This window comes from Podarcis gaigeae (assembly GCF_964106915.1).
Source record: "Podarcis gaigeae genome assembly, chromosome: 3".
Taxonomy (NCBI): Eukaryota; Metazoa; Chordata; class Lepidosauria; order Squamata; family Lacertidae; genus Podarcis; species Podarcis gaigeae.
Genome location: NC_139680.1, coordinates 33,501,867 through 33,519,404, shown reverse-complemented (window position 1 = coordinate 33,519,404; position 17,538 = coordinate 33,501,867). Strand labels below are relative to the sequence as shown.

Here is a 17,538-nt window from a genome sequence, read left to right as displayed (position 1 = left end):
GCCCATGCAGGAAGAACTGGGCCAAATTCCTTATCTACCTGTGGAAAGAAGAGGTAAGACCAGCTTATTGTTTCTGCCCCCACCCCACCACACAAGACACACTGCATCTTTGCCAAATGAAATATACTCCGAGTCCCGCAGTGATTTCATGCTCTTTATAGCAGCTTGTAAAACAGTGATTGAATTTCCCCCCAAAACCTCAGGCTTTTATATACATTATTTACACAATGAGTCCCATCTGATTGGCTGATTCAGCTTCCCTCCTGGAGCCTGATTGGTCTTCTCCTGCAGGCCAATCAGTTGTAGCATTCTAAGATCCTACCAGCCTAATAGGCTGATTAACTTCCTCCTAGAGCCTGATTGGTCTTCTCCTGCAAGCCAATCAGTTGCTGCATTCTAGGATCCTACCTGCCTATTATTCTAGGCTCCAAGCTTAGTACATAACACCAACCCTAATTACAATGGTAATTCTAGACCTTTCTGTGGTAGGAATTCAAGCACATGCCAGAAATTAAGGTCAATAATTTAGTATGATATCATTCATATATATTTTTATAACAATTCTCTTGGTTGCTTTTTACAAACTCACTTTTCATCACTGATCTCCATCTTAAATTCCTTCTCCCAGTTTTCTTTTAATTGGCTATTGTGTTTGTTTGTGCATTTCTCCACCAATATTTTATACACTTTGGAGATCAGATCCTTTTGTCCAAATAGAAAAAGAAAAGAAAAAGAAAAAACTTTCACATATTGTTAGATCTCGACTTATCTTGTGACTTTTTTTTATTTAACACAATTTATAGGCTATTTATTTATTCTAAATCTAAGTTTACCTAAAACACTATAAAATACTCAAAAATATAAAAAACACACAACAAACTTTAAAAACAAGTAGACATAATAAAACAATCAGAATACAGATAAAATCAGCAAAATTTAAAAATATGGCTGGCTAGCAACGTTTGCTGAAACAATTCAGTGTTTAGCAGGCATTGAACAGTCCAGGTCACTGGGACTGCCACCCTAAAAAAAATATTTCTGACAAGCTATATATACTATATATAACTTCTAATTTGTATATATGGCAGGGGGAGACTTAATGGTTGTGTTTTTTCACCTATCTGATCATATAATAAAATGATCCCATGTGATAGAAAATCCTTATATTTAGCAAATCTATATTTAAAACAACTAGAATAACCCCTTAGTTATGTTGCGGACCAGAAACACCCATTATTAACAGGAGCCAGTGGAGGGATGATCGGAGCTGTTGTCCAGATTTCCATCCCTATTTTGGGAAGTTTACCAATGCCAGGTTCAAAATGGGAAAACACAGCTTCTGAGAGGAAATTAAGCAGCTGCATATGTTCCTGTCCATTCCCCCATCCCTATCTCAGTCATCTAACATCCCACAATCTGATGCAAATGGTCAGAGCTCCTCCAGGTATGTAAAGAACAAGCAGGGTAGGAAGGTGGATGTCAAGATCAAGGAGGTAATGGGCTGGGGAAACTATATCCATCTTATATTTTGCCACATTTGGGATATTTAGAGGTGCCTATAAACATTATCCTGCTTTGAATCCAAAATCCTAGCCTGTTGAAATTTTCTGTGTTTGTGTGTGTGTATGTTATTTCACAGAAGCATTCATCTCTTTGGGGGGGCCCTCTGTCCTTTTAATAACTTCTGCTTGCTGGTTTCATTCTCTCCTTCAAATGTGTTTTCTAACTCTAACCAAGGAAGGCCAGGTGACCTATACACAGCAATTTCACCTATACAAACAGGAGATATAAAATGTTGACATAGCAATATCACAGGTGTCAATAACTGTGTCAGGCAACTGAGTCACAAGTTAAATCTAACAAGATTTATCTTTATAATGAAAACATGCACAACTACTGCATCACTCAGTAAGGCCAAATTCCATCCCGTTCCTGTTTCCTGTGCTGTCTGTCATACTTTATCTCTCAGCAAGAAGTGTTCCAATGCTATTGTTTATGGGTGTTACTATATCTAATAACCACACTTAGGCACCCTATGGACTTTTGGCAATCTAGTAGAGCACTGGGCATCTTTCTTTCAGTTGAGAAAATGTCACCCTGACAAACTAGAATATCTAAAGTTGGTGAAAGATAGGCATGTCTGGCACCAGTGGTAAGTCAGATCAGGCACTACTGAGGGCCTCAGGTCCAGAAGGGCCCTTCATTTGCCTGATCTGCCTGTTTACTCACCACCTGGCCTGGGTGATGATGTGTGGGTACCATTTGGAAGTCCAACTCAACCTCCACCCACAGATGTCATGTAACCATCCACCTCCACTGTCCATCTCCATGCTGCCTTGCATGGAGGCCAAAGGCTTCTCGGAGCAAAGCATTCTGCACAAGGAGTCTATATCAGTTTGACTTCTTTTGATCAAGATGAAAGACTTTACCTCTAGCCACTAATAACTTCGGGTTGAATGTTGTAAAATACGTACTATTAATTTCCATTTTCATCAGCTGTCGTGTGACCCAGCAAACAAAAAGCAGAGGGATAGCTGGCACTTGAAGTCTTATGACTGAAATACGCTTCAAAGATAGTTTTTTCAATATTTTTTTTAAAAAAAACATGCAGGTTCTGTTATCCAAACACAATGAATTCTCAGGAAATCATTTATTAGTTAAGCGTTCACATAGCAAATCAGCAATTTCCAGTGATTCCTACAAGGAAATTTCAAATGTGTTTGCGACCATGGAATTTTGACTCCAAAGCAATGGAAAAACCCGGGAGAACCCAGGAAACGAAAGCTTGCAAAAGCAAATAAATAAAGGAAAAAAGGTTCTCTATTTGTCCAATCTCTCCCTCTTCCTTCCAGCTCCTTCCTACCATGGTTTTCAGAGAAGCGGCTGCCGCTGACCAGCAAAACACAAAAAGCAAGGCTTGTTTAAGGTTGCTTACTTGTTTACAGCGGGGGGGGGGGGGGGAGAAGGATAACAGTTGGTTAAGTCCAGTCCAAGGCAACTATGGGGTGCGGCCCTCATGTTGCTTCAGGCCGAGGGAGCCAGCTGTTTGTCCACAGACAGCTTTCTGGGTGATGTGGCCAGCATGAATAAACCGCTTCTGGTGCAAAGGACCACCATGATGGAAGCCAGAGCGCACGGAAATGCTGTTTACCTTCCCACCACAGCAGTACCTATTTATCTACCAGCACTGGTATGCTTTCGAACTGCTAGGTTGGCAGGAGCTGGGACAGAGCAATGGGAGCTCACCCCGTCTGTGGATTCAAACCACTGACCTTCCGATTGGCAAGCCCAAGAGGCTCAGTGGTTTAGACCACAGTGCCACCCGGTACCTGCGTATAGTTGCTTTTATATTTCCCAGTGTAAAACAGTTTAAGGAAACATATTCTAAATTAGATAGTTAATTAGAGGTGTGTCACCATATTCTGTTATCAGCAACATAGTGAATCATTTGCATGTAAAGTTCACTGTCTATAAGGGTGAAACCTAAGACCAGACTTTCAAAAAACTGTCTTCCTTTCACAAGAAGCCACAGGCAGATGCCTTAGATTATCTAGCTGTTTTTCCATCATAGATATGCTTTCATTGTTCCTGCATAATAGTTGTGCAAGTGTCCATCTGCATAGTCAATAAACCAACACACATTTTTTCTTTTCTTCTCAGATTGCCAAACCACAGTCCTAAAAGTATACTGAAAAGTCATTTAGCCCAATCATATGAATCATTGCAGGGTCCACTGTAGCTAAACCATGTCAGCCAGTGATGCTCAGCCTCATCTTAAAAACATCAAAAGCTGATTTTAAAATTCTCCAGGTAAGCTTGTCCCATTGGTCAACTTATATCACTGCTGAGAATTTCTTATATAATCTAATCTAAATCTGCCTTCCAGCAGGGAAAAACTACGGCTTCCTTCTTGTCGGCTGCTGTAGAAGCTATAGAGAGCAATTATTCTCCATCTCTTTGAGGCAATCTGAGTATCTGGGGGTTTTTCACTAAAATATACCCACCAGTCAACATTTCTCTACTTTATAATCAAAAATAAATCAATGTGCAATCACAACTTATCGCAAAACTTTTCTGATATGGAAAGGAAAATAAAAATAAAAATCAGCAACCATAAAATACGAATGGTTTTCCCAGATATCCAGGTCACACTAATTTGGCCTTATTACCCTGATCCATATTGTCCTCACTCTCAATAAGCCCCATGTTTCTGCATTCTGTAGTCATTGACTCCTGAATTCTTTAGCACCTGTGGGTGTGATGCATCAAATCCTGCTGATTACGATTCATTCCAATTGGACAAATTATACAGTAGTCATTGGCTGTTCTTTTTCCTGTCCGTGAAATAGAGGCACATTAACAGTGAAATCCTAAGCTCACTTACCAGAGAGCAACCTCCAATGAGCTTAGTGAGGCTTACTTCTGAGTAAGCAAGCTTAGGCTTTCACTGCACTTGTCATTTTGAACTGCTTGTTAAAACATGGTGTAGCCACCCTCTCTCGTTTTGTCATTTATGGACGAGTTCGGCTTATTTTCTTCTGCCTCCTTCCCCCCACTTCTACAGCATACTCGCAGAACATATTTGTCACATGCCGAGCATCCTCTGCTGAATCCAATTCCTTCTGTGGATTTTCTACATTGCTGGCACTTTCCTCCCTATTAATAAGTCATTTCGTATATGGAGAGACTTGTATGATAGCCTGATTTCTAGAAAGCATTTTATATATGCAAAGGAAATTGGGTTCTTCGTGGCCTTGTCAAACAACATGGAGCTCAAGCTGAACAAAGACTTGCTTAACATTTCTATCCAACTTTCTGCTAATGTTACTTGACCTTTCTGGAGCTAAATCTAAGGTCCTATTTGACATTGTCTTTCTACTCCATCAGCCTGGGCCTTCAGTGCTGTCAGTCATTCGGAGCTCCTCGACTCCCTCTTCTCTTTGGGCTTTAATTGACACCACCCTCTTTTCCGACTATCTAGCTTCTCTTTATTTCTACCATTTTCTAGTAATCCTACAAAGCTCTGTCCTTCAGCTCTTGTTTTTCTCCTGAGTACCCACATTCACATTCATGGATTTAACTATCAACTTTGTAAAATAATAGATACATCAGCAAGTGCCCTTTTCCTATCAATGTTGGCATAATCCCAAGACATTTAGGAATATAAAGAAAAGCCAGCCGGGAGCTCTGAACAACAATTCTTTTCTGTGTGCTTGCAATAAATGCAGGCACTGAATAGATGCAAAATAGTAGGCAGGTGTTCCGAGGTAGGAAGAGACAATAGAATAACTGGGGAACATTCAACATGATAAAACATTTATACCAGGGGGAGCCAATGTGGTGGCCTCCAGATATTGTTGGACTACAAGTCCCTTCATCCCTGATCATAGGTCATGTTGTGGCTAATGGCCAATTGGCAGTGGCTAATAGGAGATTGAGTCCAACAACATCTAGAGTGTGCATGTGGGTGAGCCGTGTGGTCCTCTCCGACATTAGTCACCTATAGTGCTGGAGCAGATGGAGGACTTGTTAATGATGCCAACTGCAACTCACGGTTGGATGACTGAGAGTTGCCCTTGGTACATTTTTCTGCTTTGCTAATTCCTGGAGGTATGCAGGCAAGGCTCACCAAAACTATTTAGAAGCTGATCACCCAAGCAATTAGAATGTTATAGAGTGCTTTGCCTAGTTGGTCCTTGATTATAGCAATTGCCTAAAGCTTTTTGTATGCATTTGGTTTGAAGTAATCTGAAAATACCAAGCATTTATATGAGAACATAAATGCAAGACAGGGTATTTATTCATTATTCAGTACAGTGGTACCTCTGGTTATGAACTTAATTTGTTCCGGAGGTCCGTTCTTAACCTGAAACCGTTCTTAACCTGAGGTACCACTTTAGCTAATGGGGCCTCCTGCTGCTGCCATGCCGCAAGCGTGCGATTTCTGTTCTCATCTTGGAGCAAAGTTCTTAACCCAAGGTACTACTTCCAGGTTAGCAGAGTCTGTAACCCAAGGTGTTTGTAACCTGAGGTGTTTGTAACCCAAGGTACCACTGTATTCAGGTCATTCAAATAAAAAAGGAAAAACTTCTGTGTTTACCAACTCTCTTTAATTAAATTAAGACACAGCAGCTTGGTTCAGAACGAACCACTTGATCAAACCCTAGTCAAAGATTGAAGCTGCTTTGCAAACCTAGGTTTAGAGGCCAAGTGCAAACCAGAGTTCATCTGTTTGGATGCAACTAACTGAAGCAGAACATAGGATAAGAGGCAGGCATAGGGCTCATTTTCATTGTACCAAACTATACCACCCCTAAGCCACTGTGGCAGTTGGTGTTCAATAGCATACTGCCATGGATCATTTAAATATATTTTGCATGTTACTTTTATGTGATGTAGAACAAGTTCTAGATTGGTTCAACATGAGGAGTCCATGGACTAACAGTGTTACTCCAAAGCCAGGCCGTGTCATTTGTCAGAGAGGGTAGATGTAACGCCAAGGTCATTGCATTTTATTATTTCATGTGAGCTGACTTGAGGTTCCTTCTAGTTCAAAAAGCACATATAAATTAGAACAATAAGTAACCTCAAAAAGATGCAAGCCCTGCCTAAAACAGTTTTGCAAAACTTCTGCAGAGATGGGACTAGAGGGGGTAAAGAGAATTAACCAATTTCTCTCTTTTTGAGAATCTTGGGTAATTTACATAGCAAAGCACAGCTGTTCAGTACAAACCTCTTTACCCTGAACGCATCTTAAGAAACGTGTATCAATACATCAATGTTGTGTCCACCTAATACTAATGGAAGAAGTACAAATCATCAATTATATATGATTTACTGCATAAATCATAAAAATATTGAGACTCAGAGAGTATTTTTGAACAGGAAATCTGTTCTCTATTAAAGCAATGTTCTTTCCCTAGATAAAAGCAGACAGAAGACCCTTGCTGAGATCATGGAGAGTAGCTACATCAAGTCAGAACAGGTAGCATCAAGCTAAAAATATACATAAAGAAATTTCATATGTTCAAAATCAGAACTGCTACAATTTGTGAAATTGCTTCGGTTTCCTTAGACGAACATGATTTTTAAAGTGACAAAGGTTGCAATCCTATGGTCCTTACAAGGGCATGCCAGGGGCCATATGCTTCATTTAATTCCCCTTCGCAAGGGTGGATAAAGAGGATCAAACTTCATTTCTGCCTTCTCCATGAGCCTGCAGAAAGCTGCAGAGGCTGGGAGAGACCCCCTGTCTGTCTGAAATCCTGGGGAGCTGCTGCCAGTCAGTGCAGAAAATAGTGAATTAGATGGACCAAGGGTCAGAGTCAGTATAAGGCAGCTTCCTATGTTCCTATATTAGTGCAGGTTTCAGAATAACCTCTGCAGTCCTTGTATCAAACCCATATTGGTTAAGTTTTCTTGATATGTTATTTTTTGGAGGGAAACAAGATATACTTAGCTTGTTTTTCTGATAACGTACTCATCAGAAAATAGACCAAATTTCCACTTAAAACCGCTGCTCGACTTGATTTCAGAAGGACATTTCTGGGGTTGGTTACCTTTGAATTAAAAGTGGATCTGATTTCATTTATCAATTTCATATATCATTCAAGATTGAGTGATTTGCATCTTATGTTTCTAGATATTATTTATTTTGAAGGTTAGCAGTTTTCATTTTAAACTATCTTAGGGAAAGAGAGCACACAACCAAATTTCAAACATACATGGGATAGTGAGTTTTTATGGTTTCATATTGTAAGCACCACATGTAGGCATGTAATGTACACTTATCAAAATAGCATTGGTTGATCTCTATATGGCAATTAATCAGTCCATTAGTCATCACAAAGATGTGACTGAATAGGCATATGGCCTTACATTAGGGCAGATTGCTAATGCTGAGGCATGGGTTGCTTTCAGCTTTGTGACTGCGATGCTATGAGCTGCATCACACTGGAAACTACGGAATAAGGAAAAAGCAACAAATTGATGTGGACTATTACAAGACATCTGCCTGAGACCTCTAAAACATAATGATTATACTATAAAAATTGGCCATTCTAGCTAGGTCTGGTGGGAGCTGGAAGTCCCATAAGATTCCCCTTCCTTGGCTCAGACATCAGAAACACAGACTGGTTCTATACAGTCTTCTTGGATGGCATGTTTTCTGTGCTTAACTGCCAGCAAATAGGGTTTGTGGTTTACTTGTAGTTTAGAAAAGTGTTCCTTTAACTATTATCTGTTTCTTTGGCAGTGTCAGCGTATTTCATTTACTTCTACTCATAGCATTTTGTGCTGTTGTGGGGGGGGGGGACAAATATGCAATGCAGGAGTCAAAATAAAATGCACTCTCTCTCGTTAAATCTGATGTAATTCCTTTGCTTTGACATAGCAGCTAGTGCTTCCTAGGTTTCCAAAGATTCTGCAATGAATAAAGCAACATAGACAGGGATTATATATTACACAGCAGCACATATCGGGCCCATCCTTTACCATCCATTATTCACTAATAGTTACGCCACCAAGGCAGGCTGGTAAGTAGCAAGTGCTTATTGCCCAGTAACACCAAGTATGGCTGGACAGACAAATATATTGCATTTGTAAAATAAAAATTAAAAAATAGGAATATGACAAATGCACATTGTTTATTGGAAACAGGAACTACCAGTAGCTTAGGTCCAAGATACTACTTTATTCATTATGCACTAGTGTAATGAGGTGTTTACAGGCTGGCCTGCGCAGGTGTATAACTGTATATAGAAGGTGTCAAATCTCACTGTAATTTATCTTCTCTGTTAATGAGATGTGGCATGCAATTTTGTACACTGACAGCTCAGTTAGCTAAATGTCATTGGCCTGCATAAAAATTGAAACAAGAAGGGTTAACACCCACAATATCAATCACTTGTGTTTCTGTAAGGCGATGGCTCATATGCATACTTCACTTCTGCTTTACCAATGTGAACATGCCAAGAAAAGAAATAATGAGCAAACAGGGATGCAACCTCCAGAGACTGAATTGTCTGATGGATGGATGGATGGATGGATGGATAGATAGATGATAAATAGATGTGGACTTAACCCACAAAAAATAAGTGGAACTCTGATAACAGAGTTACGATTGTGCTCTCCACTCCACAGGAGGAAAAAACCCCCAGCTGTGATTACCAAAATAACATTCACTTAACATCAAACCTAATAATACCAGAATATATTTTTTTTTAAAAAACACACACCACTTTTGGAATAGAGTATTTTCCATTATATCTGCAATTACAATCCATCTCCTTTCTCCAAATCCTGCCTTATCTTTGGACATAGAATTAGGCCCCACCCTGCACCACAGAGAACTAGTAGGCTTCTGACTGACTGCATGATTAGCGATAGCTCACCAATGGAAGAACCAGATTGAACTATTCAGAACTATTCTGAACTAACCCTGAATATAGCAGAATGCAATTATCACTAATAGGAAAAATCTCGGCAATAAAAATGACTATTTTCCCCAAAACACTTTTTTTATTCCAAACGATCCCAATACTTAATGATACATGATGTCTGAAAGATTGGCGAAAAGATCTGTCTATGTATATTTGAAGAGGGAAGAAACCTAGGATAAAACACAAGATTCTCATTGATATAAAAGATAGAGGAGGTTTTGCACTCCCTGACTTAGAATTGTATTTCGAAGGTGCCTGTTTGTCGGATAAAATACTGGGTATTGCTAGGAAAAAAAAACAGTGACTAGATTTGGAGGGCCATGATGTCAAATGTGGCTGGCACACTTGTATTTGGTACAGCAAAGCTGGAATATGTAGCCGGCTTACCATCGCTGGGCAGCTTCGCCGGGCAGCTTCCTCCCGGCGCGGAGCCCGCCACCTGCTGCTGCTGTTTCCAAAGCAGCAGTGGGCGGGCTCCACACCCAGCATATAAGACGACCCCTGACTTTTTAACCTCTTTTCCGGGGTTAAAAAGTATACCTACGGTAATAATAAAAGTGAGATGATGGTGTATAACAAACTTAAGAAAATGTTTAGAAGAAAGTTTCCCAAAAACCCAGAAGCTTTTATTCTGGGAATAATAACAAAAGAAATCCCCAAAAATCAAATTACTCTATGGATGTATGTGATCACAGCTGCCCAAATTCTGGTAGCACAAAAGTGGAGTACAGATGCAGTACCATGATGAGAAGAATGACACCTTGAAATATTAGAATATATAGAACTTACCAGCATGACAAATAGATTAAGAAATAAAGATGATAAGAATTTAAAAGAGGACTGGACATTATTTATAGATTATATGGAAAAATATTATAACAAAAAAATAATCCTAACAGGCTGACAAAAAAATACTCAGGGGTAGCGGTTACAATGTGGGATAATGTAAGGTAATGAATACAACTTACTAGAGTAAGAAAAAGCAGTTGAAAAGATAGCAGCTACAAAACCAGGGAAAGAGTGAAAGGGGAGTAAAAGTTAAGATTTATAAGAGTCAAATAAATTGGAGGAATAAGTTACACCACTAATATTCATGTATATGTCTTATATTTATGTTATTTTTATTTCTTATCCTGCGTATGACTGTAGCACAGTATGTGTTGATATGATAAAATAGAAAAACAAATAATAATAATAATTATTATTTTTTAAAAAAGAAAAAAATAGTCCCAGATATATGGGAGAATAATATCTGGGATACAGCAATGTCTGAGCATCTCATCAGACACAAGAGAGCAATGGAAGGCATAATGAATAGAGACCCCTTCCAAGACACATGGCCCCTTTCTTTAACTATGTCAATGACCAATATCAAGGCCTTGTTATACCAACTGCTCAATATTCTTAGCAAAAAGGTTATGTTAAGTTATATGTTTGAATGTTGAATGTGTATGTCTAGAGACATTGGATAACACAAACACAATTAGGTGTACTGCTGGATAAGTGTTTAATGATTATTTTATTTGTATTTATTTAAAAACCAATAAAAATGTTGTAATTGTAGTAATAATAATAATACCAAAATGGATTTATCACCTTATATACTTAGTACCAGCACAAATGTTAAAGCATCTGTTACCTAAAAAACTAGAGAAGCTATTTAGTAGGCCTGCCATGCTACATAGGGCTTATTTCTGTGTAGACATGCACATGTATGTCTACTAACCCTACAGTACTTTGAAGAGGGAAGTTACAAGACTTAGCTAACTTAGGTTGAATGGGTAAGAATGGCATTTCCACAGATGCCAAACGTAAGGTACATTGGCTCCAGGCCGTTAGCTTCCACATCACCAAACAAGTATGGGCAAATAGTATAGTGACCTAAAGTTATTAATTAAACTAATTAATTGAATGCATTGATTGCTTTAAACCAAAGCCTCTAGGCAGCGTACAATAATTAAATTAATTACATCATCATCATACAACTGTGAGAGAAGTACAACATAACCAAAAAACCAATCAGAAAAGCTATGGGGGTGGGTGGGTGGAATCACTACCTCCTATTAGAAGAAGAGCAATCATGATCAAGCATGATCAAAAACAGAAGTAGATGGTGTTCATTAACTAATAAAGGTAAAGGTAAAGGGACCCCTGACCATTAGGTCCAGTCGTGACCGACTCTGGGGTTGTGGCGCTCATCTCGCTTTATTGGCTGAGGGAGCCGGCATACAGCTTCCAGGTCATGTGGCCAGCATGACTAAGCCGCTTCTGGCGAACCAGAGCAGCGCACGGAAACGCCGTTTATCTTCCCGTCGGAGCAGTACCTATTTATCTACTTGAGCTTTGACATGCTTTCGAACTGCTAGGTGGGCAGGAGCAGGGACCGAGCAACAGGAGCTCACCCCATCACAGGGATTCAAACCGCCGACCTTCTGATCGGCAAGCCCTAGGCTCTGTGGTTTAACCCACAGCACCACCCGCATCCCTGACTATCATTAACTAATAATACTTGGGAGAAAATAAAGGTATCTGCCTGGCACTGAACTATATTAAAGTTGGCATCATGCAAGCCCCTTTGGGGACAGCATTCCAGAAACATGGCGCTACTGCTGAAAAGGCCATCTCTCCCATCTCCACCCTCCACACAGAGAAAGGCCTTTATGGTGCACAGACGGCCCAGGTAGGCTCACATGGGAAGAGATGTTCTGCTAGGTACCGGAATCCCAAGTTGTGTAAAGCATCACTGATTAAAACGAACACCTCAAGTAAGGACTTTAGTTATTTAAAAAGAAAAGGAGTGCGAGATAACTCCTCCGGGGGAGTCTCGAACAGCATGGAGATTTAGAGGGGTCGCGAAGGCTACGTGAACCCTGAAACCACAGGAGGGAATCCTGCGGGACAAGGTACCCTGCGACGCTGCCTGTGCTCGCCTGTGTTGCCGGCGTTTAACAAGGCTGGAGCTGCAGTGTAAAGGGGAGGCAACAGACTCCATGCTGTGAAGCCTCAAGCTCCGAGGGAAAGCGGCGGACCTCCAACAACAGCGGAGAAGCTGGGAAGTAGCTATAAATCACTGTGGAAAAAGCAGTGGGGACAAAAGAAATATTGGAAATTACTTAGATAAGATTAAAGGAATGTTTTGATAAGAACCCAGCGGAGAAGAAATAATTGGTGAAAAGGAGGAGGAGTCCATTCCTGGCGGTAAGGTGAAAAGAAAGTATAGCAAGACGCTGGCAGAGAGGAAACAAAAGAGGAAAAGAGGAAACAAGCTGCCAGTGAGTGTGTGGTGGAAAGACCTCAGACGCAAAGTATAAAGTGTCAGAGGCAAGGCAACAGTTGAACTACTATATTGACTAGGGAGAGGGGAAAAAGACTTTTCTGTTTCATCGGGACGGAGAGCACTTTAGCCAGCACAGGTTTCGGTGGAGGACTTTTGCTTTTAAACCTCAGGATTGGGGAGAATTGGGACTTAAACGGAGTGTGGAATATAGGTGCCTTAGCAGCACTCTGTGTTTAAAGACAGGGACTGTGAGACTGTGTTTAAAGTTTGTTTAAAGTTTGCTTAAAGATGGTGAGACTGTGAAAGGACTGCCATATTGAGTGAGTTAAAGGGGACCCGCCTTCTTCATCCCCAACCGGATACGTTCTTGAGCTTCAGAGACAGCTGTGATTCTCTTGATTCTTCGGGATTTAAAGAGACATATACCCCGGGATGCAAAGTTAAAGAATACGCTTTCGCAGGACCTTGCTCATGAGTTTTCGCAGGACCTTGCTCATGAGTTTGAGAACCCCCTGAATCTGGAAGTGTTTCTGGAGGTTCAGGTGTTTACTACATTTAATTATAAGACTCTGAGGATTCATATACGTGTCTGAATTTAGGTACAGTTAAAACTGTATTATTAATATCTGATCTTAATTAAGGGTTAATTTTTGTGCTGTACCAATTTAGTCAATTTTGGAATCCTGTTGTAATATCTGAGAGACGTTAACCTTGTTAACCTTGTTACCTCTATATCTTACCCACATAGTATATTACATTATACAGTATACTAGGAAGAACTAAACTTAAATATACAAATGCCGAACGGTTCTAAGAAGGGGGTGGCAACACCAGTGGAAAGGAGGCCTTCAAGACAAGAAGAGGGGAAGGAGGCAAGAGAAATTAGAGATTATGATAGCTTGATGGCCGAAATAAGAAAGGAATTTAAAAATAATGAACAGTATATTGAGAGAAAATTGATGGAGGTACAAGATACTCTAGACAAAAAATTGGAGGAAGTGGTAGGGGAACTGAAAGGGAAAGTTAAGGATCTCTCGGTAAAAGCTAAGGTTTTGGAGGATTCAGTGAAAAGGGTTCAAAAGGACACGAAAGACAGTAGGAAAGAGATGGACAGGATTAGATTAGAAGTTAAAGAAATAGGAGCAACACAGGAAGAGTTGTTGGACAACATGGCTATGACGCAGTTGCGACAAAACCAATCTAACCTAAAACTTAGAGGAATACCAGAGGATTTAAATGAGAATATTAGAGTTAAAGTGGTGAAAGAGCTGGCAATATGGCTAGATAGAAAAGAAGAAGAGATAAACCATTGCTTGGTAAACATATTTCGAATAAGAACAAAATCAGCCAAGGCCAGAGGGAAAAAATTGCCAGGAGATGTAATAGCCATGTTTAACTCATAGGAGATAAGAAACGAAATTTTGAAACAGAACTATGTTAAAAGGTTATATATTGAAGAAAACCCAATTATTATTTACAAAGAGATTCCTTCGAGATTTCTTCGAAGGAGGGACCCATATAAAAAATTAACAAATCAACTGAAGAAAAATGGGATCTTGTATAGATGGGAGTTTCCGGAAGGTATTTCATTCTATTTCAAAGAAAAAAAGTTTAAACTGTCCACTATCTCAGAACTTCAAAAATTTGCAAGGAGATACGAGAAGGACCTGGGGAAAATGATGGGGGAGGAGGAGGTAGAGAACCAGCAAGGAGAAGAAAAAGGAGGGAGTGAAGAAGAAGAAAGAGAGGAGAGCTCAATAGGAGAAAGAGAAGAACTAGAGGAAGGAGACAAAGAACACTAAATTGTATATAAATAAGTTAATTAAATAGTATATAACAGATGGCATTAAAAATACTAAACTGGAATGTGAATGGATTGAACAATAAAAATAAAAGGAATCAGATTACACACATATTACTGAAAAAGAACTGTGATTTAATATGTCTCCAAGAGACGCACATAATAAATAAGCATAAGAGATTACTAAGCAATAAGAGATTGGGAATAGATTTTGTGACATCAGATAGAGTGAAGAAAAGAGGGCTGGTAATATACATAAAGGAAAAATATGATCCACAATTATTATACAAAGATGACCAAGGGAGAGTAGTCATTGTTCAAATGGTGTTTCAGGGAGAAAAAATAATTGTTGTGGGAATATATGCTCCAAATGATAAAAAATCAGCCTTTTATTTGGAATTAGGAGACAAATTGATGGAATGGACGGACCAAAAAATGATATTGATGGGTGACTTTAACGGGGTGGTGTCCCCAAACCTAGATAAGTCAACAAAAAAACATGAGAAGAAGGAAGGTAAATTACCGAGATCCTTCTTTGATATGGTAAACAATCTGGGACTGATTGATGCGTGGAGACTTAAAAACCCCACTATAAAACAATATACTTTCTTCTCAAACCCAAATCAGAGTTGGGGGAGAATAGACAGCATTTGGATTTCGAAGGAACTAACTCAAAATCTAATTAAATCGGAAATTCTTCCAAGAACTATATCTGATCATAATGCGGTCTCCATTGAGCTAAAAGGTAGGGATATCCGAACGGTTAGATGGAGAATGAATGAATTTTTATTTAATGATCAGAAGATTGTAAATAAGGCAATAGAGACAATAGAAGACTATTTTAAATGGAATTTAAATGGGGAAACTGCTATAGAGACTGTGTGGGACGCAGGAAAGGCAGTTATGAGGGGCTTCTTAATACAGAAAAATAGTCAAGTAAGAAAATAAAAAGAGACAAAGAAGGAACAGATCCTAACACAGATTATGGAAAATGAAAGAAAGTTGACTATCAACCCCAATGAGGAGATCGCAAAACAGAATATAAAGATATTACAAGCTAAATATTCTACAATAATCGACCAAGAGGTAGAATGGAAAATTAAAATGATGAATCAGAGAACGTTTGAGTCAGCAAATAAGATAGGAAAATACCTGGCGTGGCAAATAAGAGAAAGAAGAAAACAAAATACGATTAGTAGGATAAGGGAAAGGAGAAAGGATTGTGGAAGAGCCAAAAGAGATAAGAAAGATATTTCAAAAATATTACAAGGATTTATATAAAAGAGGAAAGGAAACAAAGCAAGAAATAGACCACTTTTTGCAAATGCATCACCTAAAACGAATTTCAAAAGAAGAAAATGAGATATTAGACCAGACAATTACTCAAGAAGAGATAAAAAAGGCTATTAAAAGGATGAAAAGTGGGAAAGTCCCAGGGCCAGATGGCCTTTCGGCCAAATACTATAAAACACTAAGTAACCAAATATCCCCAGTGCTAGGAGAAGTGATGAATAATATATTAAAGGAAGGAAGGATCCCGAACACCTGGAAGGAAGCATATATTACCTTGATTCCTAAAAAAGATGCAGATACCCTGGAAGTGAAAAACTATAGGCCAATTTCATTATTAAATAATGATTATAAACTATTCACAGACATAATGGCAGAAAGACTAAAAAAGGTTTTGAACAACAAAATACATAAAGATCAAACGGGTTTCCTTCCAGGGAGGCAATTAAGGGAAAATGTAAGGAATCTGATAGATATTATTGAATATTTGGATATGAATATAGACAGACAAGCGGCCTTGGTATTTATAGACGCTGAAAAGGCGTTTGATAACATCTCATGGGAGTTCTTGAAGAAAAGTCTGGAAACGATGGGAATGTGAGAGCAATTTAGAAGAGGGATAGAAGCAATATATAAGGAACAGAAGGCAAAATTGGTAATAAACAACACCACAACAGAATATTTTGGTATATATAAAGGAACTAGACAGGGTTGCCCCCTGTCTCCTTTACTGTTTATAACGGTACTAGAAATATTGAATGAGAGACTGAGGGGGGCAACAGAAATAAAAGGAGTGCAGGTAGGAAAGAGGGAATATAAAATCAAGGCCTTTGCAGATGACATCGTACTAACTTTAGAAGACCCAAAAAAGAGTGTAAAAGAAGCTTTACTAAAGATTGACGAATTTGGAGCCATGGCAGGACTTAAGATAAATAAAAATAAAACCAAAATGTTGGTTAAAAATTTAACAAAGGAAGAAATAATAGATCTAGAGAGAAGGACGGAAATTGCAGTAGCTAAGAAAGTGAAGTATCTTGGGATATGGGTCACAGCTAAGAACATAAATTTAAATAAGGATAACTATGATGTCACCTGGAGGAGTATAAAGAAAGACATGGAATTTTGGGGGAGGATGAAACTCTCCTTTTTGGGGAGGATAGCTGTTGTCAAAATGAATATTCTGCCTAGAATGCTATTTCTATTCCAGACCATCCCCATACTTAAAGACCTAAAACAATGCAAAGAGTGGCAGAGAGTCTTGGCAAAGTATATCTGGCAGGGGAAAAGGCCACGGATAAAAATGAAAATTTTGATAGATAAAAAATAAAGAGGGGGCTTTTCTCTCCCGGATCTAAGTCTATACTATGAAGCGGCCTGCATACTTTGGTTAAAAGATTGGATAAAACTGGAGAATAGAGATCTACTGGATTTAGAAGGCTTTAATAATTGGTACGGATGGCATTCGTACCTTTGGTATGGGAAAGTGAAGGTCCACAAGAGCTTTCTAAATCATATTTTTAGAGGACCTTTATACCAATCATGGGAAAGATATAAAAATCTCCTTGAAAGAAAGAAAGACCCCATGGTGGATCTCACCAATTGAGGCTTTAACGGTGAAGAAAACAAACATGGAGGAAAAAAACACCACCTATGAAGAAATGTTAAGAAAAACAGACCAAGGGCCAAGACTTAGACCTTATGAAGAGATAAAAAATCTATTCACTGGGTGG

The 17,538-nt window shown here is 39.1% G+C and overlaps 1 long non-coding RNA gene across 2 annotated transcripts in view; it reads right to left on the bottom strand.

The window, feature by feature from the left end:
• The window catches only part of LOC310840713, a 249,855-nt gene that overhangs the window by 187,910 nt on the left and 44,407 nt on the right, over nt 1-17,538 (bottom strand). For both annotated transcript variants that reach the window (XR_014562030.1, XR_014562031.1), the window contains exon 3: nt 590-702. This is a non-coding gene — a long non-coding RNA (uncharacterized lncRNA). The remainder of the gene's footprint in view (nt 1-589; nt 703-17,538) is intronic.